The sequence below is a fragment of the Centrocercus urophasianus genome, unplaced genomic scaffold (genome assembly GCF_019232065.1).
Source record: "Centrocercus urophasianus isolate 14NV4802_14NV808 unplaced genomic scaffold, USGS_Curo_1.0 seq_13, whole genome shotgun sequence".
Classification (NCBI taxonomy): domain Eukaryota; kingdom Metazoa; phylum Chordata; class Aves; order Galliformes; family Phasianidae; genus Centrocercus; species Centrocercus urophasianus.
The window spans coordinates 19787394-19808305 of record NW_024884475.1 but is presented as its reverse complement, the minus strand read 5'-3'; positions in this window follow the sequence as shown (position 1 = coordinate 19808305).

The following is a 20912-nucleotide window of genomic DNA, read 5'->3' as shown; positions in this document are numbered from 1 at the left end:
ACTGAATTTGTGTTCTCTTAGTGTACACTGGGGAGAAAAATCAGGACTTTGGAGACCATCTAAAGCATATCAATCAATATTTGCAACTTCAAAAGTCCTCATATGGATTCTGTGAACTCAATTTTCTCCTATAAAGCTTCTGTTGGCATAATACACAGCATAGCTTTCTAACTACCAATACATTATGTTGCTGGCATGGATGTGTAATTTTTCATTAGCAAGTCACTCAATATTGCTAGCTTTCTTTACACCAAAATAGAAGGGATGCTCTTTACTTATTGCATTGGAAAAGACTCTTGGGTATATTGTACTTAAAGGGAACAAATTCATTATATAGCTGCACAGTATAAAAGTGAAATTACTCCAAGCTAACAACTACATTTTCAGATATTAAGGCTTACTGTTTTGATGATGGCTGTAGTTTTATTTTTAACAGATCAACGTGAACAATTTTTTTTTTTTAATAGTATGCAAGATACTCACTTCACATTCTTCATCTATATTGATTATTTTTTTTTTTACCTTGACCTTTCAAAAGAGATCAAATATAATAAAAGGAAGAAGTTAAACAATATTAAGGTTCATGCTCATTCTGGGTGTTTGCCCAGTGTAGCTCCAATATTTTAACAGAAAATTACCTTCATCTAAGATAGAATCGCATGCACAGTATGCCAGGTGTGTACGTGGATCGCCCCGCCCCGGTGCGGTCTGTTTTGATCTCCTTTGTCCCCTTCCTGTGTATTGGGGTGCCCAGCCTGCTGGCAGCCCTAGGGCTCGCATTTTCCTGGCTTGGACAATGCTCACACTATTTAGAAGTCTTTAAACTCATGTCAAAAGCAAGCTACTGTTAATTATACAGGTGCCACAGGCCTCTCGTTTTGCTGCATAGCAGTTTATCTTAAAAGAAAATTCAGAGCGTATGAGCCACTTTCAGCTAAGTACCAGCTAAGTACTGGCATGATGTGAAACAGATTAGCACCCCGTAGCTGAATGCCAAGTGCTAGAGATAACAGGAGAAAGGGTGATTATCATAAAATGTGTCTGTTTTCTTTGCTTAAGTATTCTCATCTCCATTCAACCAGGTTACTTGGAAATACCTCCCATCAGCAGAATGAGTTCAGATGCAGTCAGACTGAGGCTTCTGAATTTAAGGGGAAATACACTGTCTCGATGCAGCTGTTCCATTTTAATAAATGACTCGTCGTTGGCTTAAATAGCACGTAGTAATAACCCTCTGCAGGTTGGGTATAGCTCGTGTTTGAGAAACACACCTGGGGGCCCTGTAAGGAAGGAAAGCCCTAGCTGATAGCAGCTGTAACAGCCACTGATTAGGCTGTTCTTTATGGAGCTGAGAGTCTGCAGTTCACTCGCAGTTCTGAACAAAGTAAAACTGAAATTTGAATTGGAGGCTCCTGCAGCCCAGCAGGTGCCTAATCATCAAACTCTAAGGTAGACAGAGAGATCTCTACGTTATCAGGTGGTAGTTAAATGCTATTCTGAGTTGAGTCGTCGGTTTAAAAACGCACCTCCTCTTCTGAAAACAATTAATGAAATAAGCCGTTAATGTGATGTGCTGTACCTTTCCCCAGAACAAAAAAAAAGAAAAAAAAAAAAAAAAAAAAAAAAAAAAAAAAGAAAAAGTAAATAACTGTTTGCATACCTGTTTCATGAAGTGAATTTGTCAAATTATACGTTAAAATTTTCATTGTCATTCATAGCAGAAATCTGGATTGTTAGAATTTCTTTTTTCTCTGCAGTACTGATCTTTTGTTAGAACACGTAGTGTTAGAATGATTGAGGCAATAAACTCACATTTCAGTTTTTTGCTGGCGTCAGGGTCTGCTGAGCACTGAGAAATACGAAGAGTCACCTATTTAGATGATGAGCCCATCTTGTTTCCATATCCTTGTATCTAATGTAGCGTGAGCAGGTAATAGCCATTTTATTTGACTTGTTTTGACTCAGTGTTATAATTTGCCTCTGCAAACTGAGAACACAGAACACAGGATTTGTGGAGGAGAGGTCGAAGGTGGCATTAAATTAATTAGCAGACCTATTGTCAAATCTAGTACTGCTAACATTCATCAGGTTTGTTATTGTTTATTATCATTTAGATGGTCACAATGTAGTGAATTAAAATTACCAGAATGTGCAGACAAGCCTTCTCTGGTGGGAAATGGGATTAAAGAAGATGGAGCTGGACTCTTCTCAGTGGTTTCTGATGGTACAAGATGAAATAGGCACAAGCTGAAATACATGAAATTCCATCTGAACATAAGAAAAGCTTATTTGATAGAAGGACTATCAAACACTGAAGCATGATAATGTCCTTGTTCTTTTCTGGTCTGTGACCAGCTCACCTTTCTTGTCCTCAAAATACAAAATTAATTCCACTAATATGTTGAACCTATTCATCTTAGGACTTTTTCAGAACGCTTCTGAAACTGCTGACGCAAGAAAACAATTTTAATACATGTATTTTTTCATATTCTAGCATGTCTGCTTATCTTCTTATTCTGCACATATAAAATAATTTAAACAAATCTATTGTTATCCCTCAGGTCCTTAATAAAAACCCCTTACTTCTGGCAGCAAACTAATATTCATAATCATGGCGAAGAAAAGTGTATCTTGACATAAATTTAGAAAAAAATACTAGAGATTTCAAAACATTTCAGACAGGTCTTTGAGAGAATGGGTAACCGATTTGAAAGGTCTATGAATTACTAACTTAAAATTTCTGAGGCATTATATGAACTTTTACATGCAGGCAGTAGCACAATAGTGGCCAGTAATCTGTAGTTGATCTTTCTAGGGAAGGTTTCAACAAAAGAAGTCAGTCTCATGGCAGAAGGCAGTCTCATGGATATACTTCTTATTAAATCAAGACTATGATTGCCCTTTCTCTGAGTTTTAATAGGTACCAGAGATCAATTCATAAACACGTTAATGTCTTTCTGATTTTCATATTTTTGTCTTTTTTCTAACTTTATCTACTGTGTCTCAGTTGTGCTGAGGTGCATAAGAAAAATTTTTTCTGTGTAAAATGGTTACACAGCTTTACTGAACATCCAAGTATCTTCTATAGAAACCATTGAAATTAAGCTATATTCCATACTATAGTCTTCTGTGTTGAACTCATATTGCATATGCAGACTCCTGTGCTCAATTCAAAGTTACACACGTACAGAAAGGGCAACAAAAATACCCAGAATTAAATTTAAAGTTTTCTAAATCTATATGCAAGAAGGCAAAACTATCTTCACATTTTTCAATAGAAGCCCAGGTAAATAATATCAGGTCTTAAAGGGGAATGAATTTAATTTTTTTTTTTTTTTTTTTTTTTACAAAAATAAGCATGCATATCAGTGAATTAATTTCACTGTGTCTAATTTGAATCTGTGGCACATGATGTCATTACTCAGCTGCAATCACTTACTTTAATATCAATCTTTAGCAGAACTGGAAGTTTGGAATGTGAAAGCAAAGTGTCCCAATGAGGTTTTATTGCAAGAATTTGAGAGATCATATTTCTTGTAGTAATGCGAATGATTGATTTTCTTGAAGTGTCATCTTTCTCACACAATCTTCTGTAAAAATACCTTCACTGTATAAATATCAGTAGGAAGATAAATCATGTCTTTTTATCTGCACTTGTGCTATGAAAGCTTTTTCTGATAGGTTACTCAGGAATTAAACTCTATAGAACAAATAAGATAGCCAAGAAATGTACTGTAGTTTAGCTCTTTCTTCAGATGTGTTCATCATAACATACCTTGGAAAGTCAAATACCCAGTGAAGTCAGTGTGTGTGTTTTTTTTTTTTTTTTTTTTTATGGGAACAAAAGAGAAAAAATACTTGTAGTATAATATAATAAAAAGGTAGATTAATGACTATTATTTTGTTTCTTAAAAATGAAATATAGTAAATGAGCATTGTTTATATATCACTGCATATATATATATTATATCTGATGGATATTCTATTTTTGTCACGATGGTATGGATATACTCTAATTCAATTAAAGATAATACATAATAGGCATCAAGTATGGAACAAGTCAATCAGGTAAATGTATGTCAGCTTTGCAGGGAAAGCACAGCAGACGTAGAAGAGCTCAGTGTAATTTTGAGCACCTGAAATACAAGCTCCATGCATTGATTGTATCATATAACATTCTAATGAGTAATTAGAACATTGAAAATGACTTTTTTCTTCTTTACAACAACTCGGCCTAAATGTTGTTTTTTTTTTTTTTTTATTACTTCGACATAGAAGGAAAATATTCTTTCCCTTCAGAACTATTTAATTTTAATGAAAATGTTTGAGGTATAATAATAATAATAAACAACTTAGTTTCTATCTTGATGAATATTAGTGTACTGTTCTGCTCTGCAGGATGATTTTGTTTTTTATTATTTTGGAAACATTTACAGTGTCTTATCTAATGTTAGCACTTTACTAATGTTAACATTAATGTTTTTGTTTCTTATCATAGGTTTAAACCACTCTTCACCACAGCATACAAAAGCAGCAGCAACTTCTGCTCCATTCATGCAAGAGAATGCATCCTAGTGTACGGGTCTGGTTGAATGAGAGTTAATTCTCTTCATAGCAACCCGTATGGTGATTTGTTTTTGATTTGTGACCAAAGCAGTGTTGATTGCACATCAATAGTTTAGCGATTACTGAGCAGTTTCTGCTCAGTGTCAGGGCCTTCTCAGTGAGGGGCATATGGGTTCAGCTAGTGTCCTCTTCCAGCTCTCAGTAGTTATCTCAAACTTTGATCTTATCATACTCTTCATTTTTTGGTAGATGTTCCTAGAAATAGAAACTTTTCCAGATATAAACTTTAGTAGATCTATAACATCTGTAGACCCCTCCTTATCATGAATTTATATGCTCTGTCCTGTTTCAGTAATGCAAGCATAGCTAGCTAAGAAACAGTTACTTGCAAGGAAGGAGTTGAAACTGATTTTTTGTGGAGTGCTCCTAGTGAAATATATTTCTCTTTTCCATGTGACTTATCAGTATAAAAGTATTTGAAATCAGGATCTTCTTTTATGTTTTGATACCTTTTGTTCTTAATTCTCTACCTGCAATTGTTTCTTCCTGCATCTCCTCTTCTCAAGACCAACATTAATGTTTTATTGTCAAGATAAAAATAGCACTCATCTTGTGAAGCATACTGGGAACATATAGAGGATTATGCTTATATAATAAAATACATGCAAGTAGATAAAGTCAGGAATGGAGCAGCAGAGATGACGTAGGAAAAAATGAGGTGGTTCAAGGAACACTGCCTGGTTCTTTATCCCACCTACACAGGATTCATCAATGCTGTAATATCATTACAAGTCAATATTTAAATTAAATTTATGATATATTGTTCTTCATTTCATCATGAATGATAACTTTGTAAGTGGAAGATAATTGTGAAGAATTGAAACCTCATACAGTTATGAACAGTGTAGGATAAAAAGATTCACTGGCTTAGAAAAAAAGAAATGGGGAAATAAATTAAAAAAAAAAAAAAAAACCACAATGGATTATTAAAATTTTTGTTAAGTTCTTTTCTTCAAATAGCTTTGCAAATTAATGTTACATTCTAAGTATTCCTTCCATAATTTAGTATCACAAAAAAGATATAATATTGTTCATAGATGTGATTTACATAATAAAACATGTAAATTATGTAGCAAGCCATAACAGCAAATGAAACTACAGTGTTTACGGTTCATTTTGTCAAGCTATAGCAACTTGACAATGGAATTTATTAAGCTTAGGTCAAATCCTATGGTCATCTCTCTTATGCTACTGAAATTGTTGAGACCTAATAAGCCTAATTGGTGTCATCTGAGGATTTTAAAGTGAAATATCTAAGAGGAAGAAGAAAAGCAAAGAATGAGTATGAAAATGTATCAAATTCCATAAGCATTCTGAATATCTTCAACAACGCATTTTCTTTATTCCAGTGTAAGCTCTGTCTGTGCCGTACCTTTTAACTGTATGTTTCCCCCAGTAATGAGAAATATAACTTGCTATGGCTGCAAAATGTCTTTACTGCTGAAATCCTCTATGTCATACTACCTAAATGCATTTATATTTGTGCATCACTAGCACTATTAACCAATAAAGACTTGGGGGTGGGGGGGGAAAAAACCTCACTAGGTGTTTCAATCAGAGCTAATCCTATGGAGCTACATTTTGGCCTCAAAAGGAAGAAAAGATTCTCCAGTCCTAGGACATCTACCTGTTAGGGAGACTAGGACCCCAATAACTGCTTCAATGGGAACTTAAATACTATTTACAAATAGTCAAGTGACTCAATAGAAAAGGCTAAGGTCAGGAGAGTATTGTCTGGCTTTGCAGTGAAAACATGATTGAGGAAGTTGGATCTCTCACGTTTAAGTGTTTCCAGACAGACCTTCTATATAATTGAGGGCAGAGCAAGCACTGTGTAATTTGGATTCTGAAGCTACTTCTTTCCCTATTTCACAATGTTAAGAAGAAGGGCTGTCTATTTCATGTCATTTGAGAGAAGATTTTGGTAGCAAGCTATCAGTGGGAAATGTGCTTTCCTTGGAGTTAGTGTTGGGCTGCTGGCAAGTGTTTTGGCCATTGATAGGCTTGGGGTTAATCTAATTGGAGGAAACTATTAGACATGAGAAACTGTTGAATATAAACAATACTGATGTGAAAGGCTGACAGAAGCTGGATAACTCCAGGAAAGATGGCTGGATCTCAAATGTGGTGACAAAGGAGTTACCTGGGGAAACTGCCAAGCTCCACAGGCTGTTGGAAGGGAATACTGGAAACCTTTGGAGAAACACAATATTGCAAGGCAAATACAACCTGTGCAGCCATAGTGCACATTGCACAGTAATGCTGTATGTGGGTATGGATGTCATAAAACTGGGATCAACAAGGAAAAAAGATGTGCATTCTGATCAAGAAAGGAAGGTACAAGGAGTCGTAAGTTAACCTTTGGAGAGAAGGAGCTAGCATTTTGTTATTACTATGGTGGTACCTATTCCTGATGTACGTAATGGCATCATTAGCTGCCAACCACATCCTAACAATTGAGCATATTTTTGTTAAATGAATGTTAATCAGCATTTTTGCCTACGTATATAATGCTGCATCATTTAGGTAGCTCCCTGATATGAATGTATGCAGCAACTGGCAAGTCAAAACAGAAGGAACGCATGATTTCTGGAAGGTGTTAAGCCTATTCAAAGACCTAGGGTCCACTATATATAAAAAAAAAAAAAATCTAGATCTACTCACTGACTTCTGGTCCTGATCTGTACACCATCTCCATTCTACTCTTTTACATCTGAATCTTCCCTGTGTTTCACTTAATTGGTTAGTTCACTTTTTACTTCCATCCACCCCCAGTGAGCCTCCCAGTATAGGACCTCTCTTTTTCTGCCTCCAAGGATCAACCTATCATTGGATATAGCAGATTTTACAGCAATCTCTGTTAGCAACCTTCACCAAATGTTAGTGAATGCCAGCAGTATTATTCATATCAAATAGAGTTTAACAAGGAGTTTCTGGGTTGTGCTCCAGGACCTAAAACCTCCCATATTTTCCTCAGATTCACCTGTGGTAGATTTTTTTATCATGCAATCAACTTTCAGAACTGATGATAATAAATGTGTGTTATTGGGACTATATCACTCTATGTAACTGATAACAGAAATAGTTCAAAGTGAGTAACTTTATAGACTAAATTAGGTTTTGAGGTTGAGGCTGGCTTCTGAAAAGTTGTTGTGAAGTGTAATGTGTAAAGTGTTACTCAGGATGGCCTTCAAAGCTACTAGTTCTGTAGAATAGTGCAAAATGTTGTGAAAGGATTCCATAAGGAAAAGACATTGTACAGTGAAGCTAGGTTTCTTCTTATTGGAAACTAAATTAATTTGTTCTTGGACTGGTGTCAGTCTTGTGAAGAATTGTGTATAACTATATTCAGGTAAGAGTATTCTTGCTGGAAGTATAGAAATTAGGTCACTGGTATTTTATGAAAATGAAAACAAAACATCTCCCCAAACAACTCAACTAGAAAAGATGGCTACTTAGGAAAATACCTAATGCAGGTGCAAAACAAAGATACAGTTCTGTGTCAGCCAATTATCTGTGTCATTATATATAGATTGACTGCATGCCCCAAATGAAACCATGTATGAGTACATTGCAGTTCTCATTGCAGACTTCACATGACGTGAATAAATAAATACAGTTCTGTACTAAGTTAAAAACAGAACTTGCAGACATGTAATTTCAGAAAAACATATTTGACTGAGAACAAACTTACTCCGTAGTGCATACCTGTTCTGTAAGGTTATTATTGTTAGCAGAAGCTGTGTTAGAAAGCAGTGAATTAAATCTGGTTGTCATACTGCAGTTGTCTGAATATATATCCTTCCATAGGATTCATTTTAATTTGATTAAACTTGATTAAACATAGTTGAGCTGTGAAATTGTTTTAATTTATTTGTCCTAATTGGAATATATTGTCCTAATTGGAGAGCATGTTTTTATTCTTTGATTATGGGCACTGAAAATTAGCTTTAGTTCTTTTTATTTCTGAAGATTCAAATGCTAATGGCTTTTTGATGAAATGAAGTAAAATATTAGTTTAGGATAACTTATCTGTTTTAGATAGATGTGTGATATGTAATTATTTTATATGCCTACATCTAATAACTTTCCAAGGAATAGCTCCATCTTTAGAAATGCAATTCTAAGATCTACACTGTCTAAATAACTAAAGGGAGAAATACTAATATGAATGGAAAATATGCTGTGTACTGTTGATTCATTTTTCCTTATGCAGAGTATATTAAAGAAAAGCAGCTTTACAAAAGTTGTTACTATAGAATCAGTTATTACAAATTAGTCAACCATGATACCACAGCTTATGCTGTAGTAAATTATTGTTGTGGTCAGATGATGATTAGCCTCCAGTAGGAAGGTGAAATTAGAAATTGTAGGACGGTCTGTGTCCCTGAAATTTAAAATACAAAGCAGAGCTTTTTTTTTTTTTTTTTTTAAAGTCTTTGCTTAAATGGCTTCTCTACTGCAAAATGCAGAAGTGAGGTTGCTGAGTTAAGGGCACTGCATCAAGAGCTGATTAATAGCCTCTGAGTGAGTGAATATGTGTCTGCTATCCTACAGCAAAGGCCATATGCTACCCTATCACTTTCATTGCAAGCTGCATCTTAGCCCAGTGACAAGAATAATTTCTGACAAGCAAGGAAATCATCTAATACAAGAGATATCATAATTTGTAACAGCAGAATTGCTGAATGACCTACAGACCCAAGACTTACTCTTAGGCAATGTACTAAGGCTTCATCTAATAGTGCCAGTGTTTGTCATCTCTGAAAGGAGCTGCAGAAAACGTCACTCAAAGTCAGTACTTTAGAGTGCTGATTGTGAGATGTAAATTAATATAGCTGCTTCTAGATCATAGAGGTAGATATCTGTGGTAGATATCTGAGAGGCACAATAAATGAAATAGCTTTCTCTGCAAAAATAATCTGTTGGAGAAAGTGTTGGAAACAGTATTACGTTTAGAACTGAACTACAAATTTCAAGATGTCATTACATTGCTTGCAGCAAATAAGGTATCTTTACCCCATTACATGTACAATTTGGTTCGGTTCTAAATCTTACCAGTTTAAATGATAAATATTACTGAATATGCAGCTCTTCAGTTTCTTACCATGTTGCTGCTTTTCCAAAATGACAAGATACTTAATACAACAACTCAAGAGGAATTAAAAATTTTGTTTTGTGAATGTTAGAAACTGAAAATAATTTAGAGAAAATGAAGTTGTGCATATTGCAATGAATGTAGTCCCTGAAATAGTATCTAAAACTGAAGGAGGCATTAAAGATATTCTCTGAATTTAGCCAAATAATAACTAGGGAATTCTAAAGCATTTGCCTTAAATTAACCCATTAGTTTGGTTTTAGTCTTTCTGTAACATCACTTTGTCTTGTATTTTTCACACCAGAAGGACAGCTGATTTTAATTCTGAAATCAGGGAGGATGTCATGATGATAATAAGTTTTTGGTCAGAATAATGAGCGTTTATCATAAACAAATTTTTGTACTAATTTTTGCAGGTAAAAATATGAACTGAAGTCTCAGTACTTCTGAAAAGATATAGGCTAGCTCAAATTTTATAAATCTCTGAAGAAAACTTAAACACATGAGTCTGCTCCTTCCCTTTACTGCCTCTTGCCCACTTCCCATCATGTTCTGTGGTAAAAATAAATACGTTATTTGTGTCTAAAGTAGAAAAAATTCAAATCCAGAAAGCATTTGTTGTTTCTGTTAATAAGGGCTGACTGGGGAGAGGGCTGCCAGAATGGAAAAAAGTGGTTTATTGGAACTCTCCAACCTGAATTGGGTGCCAGATCTGTACATATTTCATAGTTAATGGTGCTAATGCTCCATCAGATGGAAGTATAACCTTCAGGTTGATAGGAAGCTGTGTAAGTTAGCTAAGTATTCATTACAAAGAAGAGAGTTGGGCAGATTTAAGAGACTTACTGGAGAGAGGAAGGCACCTGTTTACCTCCATTCAGGAGTTTCCATCTGTGTAACATCCTGGTTTTCTGACTCTAAACTTGATTTTACTGTGTGTGAAGCCAGAGCAGGTGCACTATTCCCTAAATAGAGATATTATAGCCAGTTATAGCTATGACATATGGGATTTACTTTCAAAGCCAACTCTGCTTGATATGGAGAAGGAACGTTCACTATTTCATGTCAATTGCTATAACCAACAGGAGATATCCTGACAGATTTTGTTACCATTGCATGTGGCTTGACTTCTGCAAGTACCATCTAGCAGAGGTTTTGATTCTGCCTGAAGTGGCAGGACTGATCTTCAATACGTACAGTGGGTTAATTCTCTCAAGTACAAAGAGCTGGGCTTCATATTTACTGTAATTCTGCTTCCATCTCTAAAATGGAAAATAATATTTCTCTGTTTAACTCACAAGGTCAATCTTAAGATAAACCAAGCACTGTAATTTGTGCTGCAATCAAAAGTTAGTGTTTCAATACCAATCAAAAACAGCTGAATAAAACAGAATCTACAGACCCTGAATTCACGGATAATGTAGAGTTTAAGGAATGTTAAATGTCTTAGAGATATCAGGACTAACACTCCACTCAAGAAGCCAATTGCAATAACTCACTGAGAAAAGGAGTAAGAAGAAAGTGTCTTGAATTTTGCCTGGTTCCTCAACTCCTATGTACTCCTCCTGGAGTATATGCACAAAATATAGTAAATAACTTATGCTAGGCTCATAACTATGCATCTAGCGTAAGTTATTTATTGTCCTAATTTAATTTACTCATTGTCCTAATGGTGGGAGATGTGATACTTCCAGATCAAGTATCTAATGTGTAAGGCCTAGGACTTGTAAAATTTGACTGTTGGTTTTAGTGTTTCCAGACTTACCAGCAGAATGATTATATGGTTAGTCAGCATTGGTGTGAAGGGCACAAAAAGTTGTTTGAAATGGAACTTTTGCTTGGAATCTTTGTCCCACAAAGATGGGACTCACTGTCACTATTCAGCAAGATGGCTATTGACCATCTTTTAGTCACGTATTTTATTATTAAGGTTCCTTCAGAAAATATATTGACTGGTGCATCACATATGCACTGTACATATTTAGTAATCTGTACAGCATTGATAATAGTACTGGTATTTTTCTAGTATTTAAGAGACCCCTTCAAAAGTGCTTACCTACTTTATACCCACCCTTAGATTTCTCAAAGGCAGAATGCATAGAAAAAGGTGCATACTGAGAAATGATGGGAGACAGCATATTTTTAACTTTCTGACATAGATGTGCCCAGTGAAGAAGCATTGAGGATCTTCTCACTGTATCAAAATAATTTCTTTAGAGAGTTGTGTAATTTCATATCAGCTTATTTCTTCTCTGAAAGACAGTGATTACTGAGTAGAGCGGTACATAAGAAATGGGAAAAACAGCAGGCTTCATTGGTTTCGAAGTAGTCAGCAATAGTGATGTTCCAAACTGGAAAAATGTGTCAGCAACTAAGTAAGATAAGAAAAGCATACATTTTTGTGTACATCTAATTTTTATGTACTGTATGACTTCTTTTCAGATTATCTGTACTTTCATTGAATTGAAAGAGTTTTTTTCACTCTGTCTTTTAAAAAAAAAAAAAAAAAAAAAAAAAAAAAAGCCTTTATTTAGTTTTCATCTCATCTGTAATTCTGTGTTTCATTGCCATGAGGTAAAGTAATAAAAATTTCTGCCTGAAAATGTATTTCAAAGAGAATATTCACAAAATTTGTACCTTTTAATTTAGCAAAGCATTGTTCAGGTTTTAAATAACCCCCTCCCCTGATTTGAGTAATATGAATTCACAAGCAATTCTTTAAAAATACAGTAAAAACATGCATGGAAATTCACTTGTTCCCTAAGGCATTGCAAATGTTAGTTTAAAGTTCACTTGTTCACTCTTTTCCTACAACACAGAATACAACTGGTTGTATTTAAGGCAGTTCATCTAAGTCTTTTCTGCTGAATGAAACACCTGCAAGAAAAAAAAATACATTTATTCATCTGGAACAAAATTAATTAGTAGAGCTAAACAGAAATTGGAATTTTTCCTTTCTGAAAAAGCCTTTTATAGATTTGAGTTTTGTTTCAAATTCAGAGAAAATATTGGACTAGTAAGAACGGCATGAAATAAGAACTCTGAAAAATCTTGATGCTACTACTATGATCTGAAAGGTGCATTTGGTAATTACATGGTTTAACTTTTACTTGGATCATAGCTGTAGACTAACTTAACTAACTGAGGGGAAAAAAAAGTAATTTGGAAATATATTTTGGAGAACGTCTATCTCCTTTAAGATACTTGTATTTGGAATACACATATGCTATACTGCTTAAAGTTGAAGAAAGATGTGTTCAGATGATGATATTTCATTGCTTTTAATTTAAGTCAAATTGTTTAGTGAAGGATTTCAATATTCCCTGTCCAATTGTACTATCTTAATAATTGAATGTTCATTTTCAGTTCCTACAGTGGATGAAATAGCTTCCCTTAAGCCATGACTATTGTAAGGGAACCTCCTCTACTTCGCACTAAAAGAAAATAGGAGTATGCATACATTATCTTCAATCAGCTGACAGCTGGTAAATTTTTCTTCTAAAATAGAAATCTGGCTGAAAACTTCTTGTATTACTCTGAGTGTTTTAAATTACTCCAATCACATGCAAGAGTATTTGCAAAGTTTTCAAAGAGATCTTGAAACCTTATAGGTTAGGGAAATCACTGACTGCATTTAGTTCAGTAAAAGTGCTGGAATTTTGTACCTGGGATGGAGCAACCTTGGATATATGTAGAGGATATGATATATGAGAAACTGGAGAACAGCCCTATGGAAAGGGATTTGGAGTTCTAGTTGATGGCAATTTGAACATCAGTCAGATGTATGTCCTGGCAGCTGAAAGGTCCCCCAACTGTACCCTCAGGTGCACCAGGCCCAGCACTGCCATCTGGGGAGGGAAAAGGTTATCATGCTCTGCTCTGCGCTGTGTGCTCTCAGCTTGAGCGTTGTGTGTAGTTTTGGCACCACAGTATAAGGACAGAAAACTATTAGTGTCCAAGGAAGAGTAATAAAGGTGGTGAAGAGTCTGGAGGACAAGGTGCATGAGGAGTGGCTGAAGTCCTCTGTCTTGTTCAGACCAGAAAACAGCAGACTGAGGGAATGCTTAACCGCAGCCTACTGCTCCTCATGAAGGGAGTGCAGGGGCACTGCTGATCTCTTGACAGCGACAGGACCCAAGGGAATGGCATGGAGCTGCACAGGGGACAAAATTTGATAAAATTGAATTGATGTCTAATATTAGCACAAGAGTTCTATTAACATACTGCTGCTCTGATGCATCTGATAATCTACATTTCATCAGACTAAACAATCCAGTCAAACTGGAAAGTCTATAACTTGTTTGTACAAGTTTTGGGAAAATGTAAATGATGAGCAAAACAAAGTGCCTGGTTTTGCTTTAGAAACTGATCAAGCTCATTGTTGGCAGAAAGCTCTTGTGGATTTTAGTGAGATTTCTGTTTCCTTTCACCTAGTATGAGATGATTCCTCACTACTGTGAATAATGTAATGCAGTTATACATACTGTGTTCAAAGGTCTAAAGCATGTATGTAAGCACATAGAAGTTTGTACTTTTGCTAGTTGCCTAAAGGGATAAAAAGGATTTTCAATGGCAGGCATAAATAAGCAAGGTAATTGAAAATTAAGCTGTATTGCTGACTCATCCACATGTTTAGCCTTGTTATAAAATGGCTGTAATTTTTTAATTAATATAACTCTACTGACTTGCATTTCCTGGATGTGTTATCAATCATTGGTGTTCAGATTCTTATTTTAACAGCACTTGTTACAGCTCTGTAAGTTTATAGATCTGCTAGTTAGAATGATTCCACATTGAACGGATCTATTAGGAAATTCAGAGGTTAAGTAGAATATGAATGAATATTTGTTGCACAGGTACTTGTTATGTTATATAGTAATCAGAAGTTCACTGCAAGGTCAGATCTAGACAAACTAGTTCAGAAGCTTGATTGATATCAATTTATTATTATTATCCACACCTAGCTGTACAAGGTAATTAACATTTGTTAGTTTACTTGGCTCTAATGATTGATAAACATCTACATTTTATATGTTCATGCTAGATGTACAGTTAAGATCAGTTTAGTGGCGCCACATTAGAAGTAGCTATGGTGGCTTGGAAAACAAATAGCTTTTAGCACCTGGTGTTCAGGAAAATTGCATCCCCAGGCATCACAATATTTTCATGTTTTACAATTCAGAAAAACTGCTTGTGACCTTTTCTATATAATGATGTCCCATTATTTGACCATGTCATGGGAAACCATTAAATCCTTCACAGCTAGCGAATGAAATGATGCAGCTGGATTTCTGTGAAGATACTACAGGAACATGATCTAATTTTCTGTCTTCACTTTTTTTTTGTGTACCAAGCTCTTTGCAAAATGGGAAAAGCTTTGTGTGACAGGAGATTTCCAGCCAGAATACTTCCAATAACAATATATTTTCACAGTCAGCTATATGAAAAACATTTTAATGGCTATCTGCATTGCTCTTTTTCCATATCAGCTGTAGCGCATTTTGTGAATGCTTTGGAATTACAGAAGACCCATTTTCATCCTAACTGTTGCAGGAACTATATATACAGAAGTTTGTACTAAGTCTGATCACCCATTATCCTGCTGTATTAGCATAAAACACTGCAAAATTAATTCTTGCTAATTTACAGTTATATCAAACTTTTATAAAAGAAAGCTAATCTTACAGTAGATAAAAAGTACAAGAATGTTATTCCTGTATGTGATATTCATCCTAGCATGAATTATTGCGAAGAGTTTTCAGATTTCCAACTAGTTAAATTTTCAAGATATGGAAATCTTTTTTCTTTTGAAAATTGTATGAAAAGTCAGTTAAGAACAAAAATTAAAAAAAACAAACAAAAAACACCTAAAAAGAACCCAAACCAACAGTCTTTGAGATGTGTTTCTTCAGCTCTTACTTAAAAGTTTTGTTTCAGTTCCAGTTATTTACGTATGATTGTTAGAATATAATCAGCTTTAATCTTCAGCTGCAAAGTTGTTTTTAAAGAGGACAAGAAAAAATTTGTTTATATGAAAAATAACAGTCCATTATTTTGATAAGCTTTGAATTATCGCTGATTCAAACAGACTTCTGTAGGATGTTTAACCACTGATAAAATTCTTCATAAAATTCCACAAAATTCTTTCTCTGCTCTGTGAGAAGAACTATTTCTAAAAGAATTCTGGTACCTTTTTGAGAAGAACAAGCTTTTTTTCCTGGAGTAATGCTCATGCAGAAATGATGAGCATTAGTCTGATATCTCTTTGCTGGAGCACAGTATGATAATATCATCTGTATCAAATTTACCATGGTGTTGTAATGAATCAATATTACATATAGATCCCTTCAAATTTAGATTGTATCTTTGAAGAATGTGCAGAACTATAATTGACCAGCTCTCTTTTGTGCTACAGTTGATATGGTTAATTTCCACATGGGCCAATCAATTACACTAGATTCTAAATGAACAAATTTAGTAGTACTTCCTGCGGAGCAGAGTTAAGATCTTTCCCTTTACTTGCTTGTGATTTTAAAAAATGAACAAAAGTAATGAGAAAAGGGATTTAAGTAAATTGTTTTTCTTATTAAGTGGTAATGTCCAAAGATACCAATGACCTTCAAATATTATTCTCCTGACATGAAACAACTTTCAGTGTTCTTCAGTCCTCAAAAAACATAACCCCATAAAACAAAACCTGTAATGCAAAATACTGGCTGATGGGGCAGAATATCATACCTTTTGTTTGTGCTTTAATCAAGGTAAAAAAGAGCATGCAACTCATCAGCATCATAAAATGTCTCTAATTTATATATAACTGTCCTAAAATGATATGCTGACGAGGAAGAAAGATAAACTACTTCCTTTAAGATTGAAGTCCATAGGAAAATACATGTTTATTAACTAAATTTTACTTTGATTTATGAAGACATTGGCAGATTTTTATGATCACCACAGTTTTATTTCCTCCAACACTGAAATTCTCAAACCTTTACTATTTTCCTTAGTTGAATGTAGAAATGAAATGTATTATTAAATATGTATATCAGTAAGAAATTTCCATTCAGCTTGTTCACACACATTATTTATTTTCAGGACAATAATTTACTATTATTTTTTTAAGTTCTCCCAAATAATTACAAATTGTAGGGCTTTTCCATATACTATTCTTAAATTTTCATTTTGAAAAATGGAATGTAAGAAACATAGGTATACACTTATGGGTTTAAATGTATGGAGAAATTTAGAAATTCAAGTAGGAAATTGCAAATTTTGTTGCAAACTGGAAGCAGCAATAGACCAAAAAAGAGAGGAGATGAAAGGGTCAGGAAGTAGAGGTATGTTCATCCTTATTTTTCACCTCTGCTTAAAGCTCTTGATAAAACTCATTTTTAATGTAATGATGCAGAAGTGTATTTTCAAGTTCTAGATTTGTTCACTGTTCAAACAGTTAAAAAACACAATTCAGAAATAAGCTTGAAGAATTTGGTATGATAAGAAGAAATGTGAACTCCACACCTCTACTTTGTCCTTGTGGATACATACTTGCAAAGTAGTTAGAAAGAAATTATATTTCAGTTTCAATTAAAATAACAATAAATTACAGTGGTGAAATGGCCCTAAGGAAGCAGATGTGTTTACTGTTTGTCTCTTTACAATGAGTGAAAAGTAGATATAAAACTAACATGTAATGAAATCAAAACAGAAGATTAAATTCTCAAAGGCAGCACTATTTGAGAAGGCGTTTCCTGTAATTTATACTTCTAAAAACTTCTTGTAACTTAAAACTTAGTTTTAAAGTCATAAGTCCTTTTTCAGATCCCAGAGATCTGTTTCAGCTCAATCTGCCTTGCATGTGTTGCAAGTTGCATTAAACGAAATACTTTTTATAAAAATTCTTTAACAAGTTTGATATGGTAAACGTGACCGAAGTAGACAATATCAATAGAAAGAGAAAATACAGGGACCAACGTTTTTACTTTATTTCAGAAAAAAAAGTGCTGATAACACTGCATCTCTTTTTAGATAAATCATCACATCAGCAGAGCAATCCTACTCAATCACGCTACTGCAATTATGCCCAGCAATGGCATCAGTTCCACAAAGACGTTTCAATCAAAGTGAATTAGCTGCTAAATGTATGGCATGTATTTTCAGCTTGTCCAAGCCACTTGGACTTACTCTATGTGTGAAGTATCATTGTTTGCCTGAGCAAGTCAAACTCCTCAAATCAAGGATGTTTTTCCTTTGAAACTGTCCTTTTCAAGACTTCCTGTAACTGAAGTTGTTTGAATCCCAGAAATCTAGGCTACTTTCTTAAGTTAATGTCTCTACCACTGAGCAAGCGTAGCCTGAAGACCTGGAAGTACTGTCTTGCCTTTGTTATTAACAAGTCAAAGGCTTTGTGTTAACTTAGTCTACAGCCCTCAGGACTTGTCAGGCTTTATCTGGACTTGCCTGGGTCTTCTGGAACTGATTTACTACCAATAGCTTTCTAATGACATGGTGACTATTGTCTTATTTGCTTCTAGCTTAGTTTTGTATAGTTTGTATGGTGTAATGCCTTATAATAACTATCCGTTAATAATAGATAGTAGTCATTTGTTCCCTGTGTAGAGTGAACCAGAATAAAAATGTACTGAAGTGCAAGTGTGGCACACTAGCAAAGACCTTCAAAGCACAAGCAGAGATTCCAGAGGTATAAATTAAGTCCCAAATGATCAGTTAGAGGTCAGTTAAGGAATGAAATTTTGGGAATTGGGTAGAACTGATCTTAGGGTAACAAAGAGATCAAAGGGCAATTTCCATCATACATAAACACATATAAGTAAAACTGAAATGTAACATGCAATTACAGAGCACTGAGTAAATAGGTGGCGAATGGAGAGAACTAAAGCCTGTAGGAAAATGGACCCAGGTCCAGGAGCAATGAGAAACAATTCTCCAACAAAACCATACACCTTTTGGTGAAGAACTTGTGAACTCATAATTCACCTTAGTAACATTCTGGAAAACTCAACAAAACAAGAGAGAAAGAGATAGATGTGAGATTAATTACAATTTTAATTGCAGTTATTCAAGATGAACTTTAATTGGGTCATTGACTATAAATCTATAAAATGTCATAGATGATGAGCTAAGGTAATTCTATAAATATGTGTTATGTGTAATCTTTAACTTTGTCTATTTTGTTTGAAAACATATGCGAAGGTTTTATTTGCTGCAACATGTAGAACTTGGTCCCATAATGCCCACTGGATCCAAGGTCATCAAAAAAATTTCTTGAATGGGTGAAATGAGGAGGTTTTTAGGCATATATTATGTAAAGTCTCTTTTTTTTTTTTTTTTTTTTTTTTTTTAAAGATAGTGTGGTACTTCTCTAATTTACTCTCACCTTAGTATCCCTTCTGACAGTTTGGAGGTGGATAGTATGAACCATCATGCATCTAGACTCTTGATGTCAAGAGCTCGAAGGCCATGAAGCTTCTTATGAAGTAAATTCTTCACTGTTTTATAGCACAAGACTTATGTGAGATCTGTGCTTTAACAGAATGACTTCTTGTACCTGCCCATCACTGTTAATGATGTGCAATTTATGGAAAATAGTAATTCTGAATCAGCAAAGCTGCAGCTAATAATTTTAGGGTGTATCATATCAGATAGATGCAAGATTTACAACAAATATCATTGGCAAGTAAATTTTCTCCTATCTACAACTGTAAGCATTCAGTCTATACAATAACACACTTAAAAGATTTGTTTAAAATATGTTCTGTTTTTTATTAATAAAGACATGTCTAATAATTCTTGAACAACAGTATATTTTAATGTTTTAATTTTTAGCCTGTGAACTAACATCTCAAATTAATTATAGAAGGTAGTTGAAGAGGAGAATTCCCAAGTAATGGTAAAGGACAATGCCTTGTTTGTTTTGATTTGTTTTTTTGTATCTTGAATTTTTATTATCCTCTATTTTAATCATGACAGTAATCAAAATAAGTAAATTGCTATTTGTAATAGACAGGTTTTCTGTGGAAATTGTGTGGATTGAACTTACTTTTTTTGAAAACATGAGAAAAGGTTTCTGCTTTCTCACTGATTTTGTACCTAAAGTAATCTAAGATGAAATCAGCTTATAAACAAAGTAAAAATGCACACTGTATGGTGCTCTAAGTTTTAAAGATATCTGTGTTAAAGTGTAATTATTTTTATGACACAAGCCCAAGAATTAGGAGGAAACAGTGTATTGCAATGAAAAGCCTGATTCAACCACTTTTTTAAGCGTTAAAAAAAACTCTTATTGAACTAGGTTGCACATCATATTATATTTCTAATCTTCATTTCCGAAGTAGTCCTTCACCAGATTTGTAATGAAAAGCTGAGTACTATCATACGTGCAGGACATAGGAATGATGATATCTCTTTATGAAGTGTATATTGGATAGGTGAAGACAATACCTTAAATACATTTCTCTTTCTGAATTTGACCACACAACAGAAATGTCTAGCATACAGCATTCAGCAAATATGCATTTTTGTTGTGTTTACCAAATTTTTTCTATTTGCAAATTTTTGTATTGTGCATAGTTTGAAGTTTGTTGTACCAAAATGCATGGAAAACAACAGAAATACAATTCTGAATAGCTTATCAAACAGACTTCAATTACATGAATTATGCATCACAATATTAAATATTCAGGACTGACATGTACAAACTGCAAAATATGATAGGGATCTTTAAAATGAATCATGATAGTCATTATTTTGGGCTGTACTGAGAAGACAAATGTCTTTAATGATGACAGTGGAATAGGCAAAATATGGCATTGATGGAATGAAGCACATTGCCCAAGCAGCTTGACTAATTGACTATATCAGATATCACTAGTCTGGAATGATCTACAGAATCCACATCAGCTGAAAGGAATTCCAATATTCATCTGGTTACTGTAGAACTCAGCTGCTTCAGGACTGAGAACGTTAAGTCTTTGAAAGTTTAAATGGAGAAGTTGACACTTGCAATGAGTTATGTAGGTGCATTGAGACAAAATGAAAAAGCTAAACCTTCACTATGTTTTTGTTATTGCTGTTCTTGCTTGCTTCTGGGAAATATGGATTGCCTGTAGTAGAACCAAACATTAAGAGATCACTGAATTGTTTAAGGAGGTGATATGGGATAACCATCATG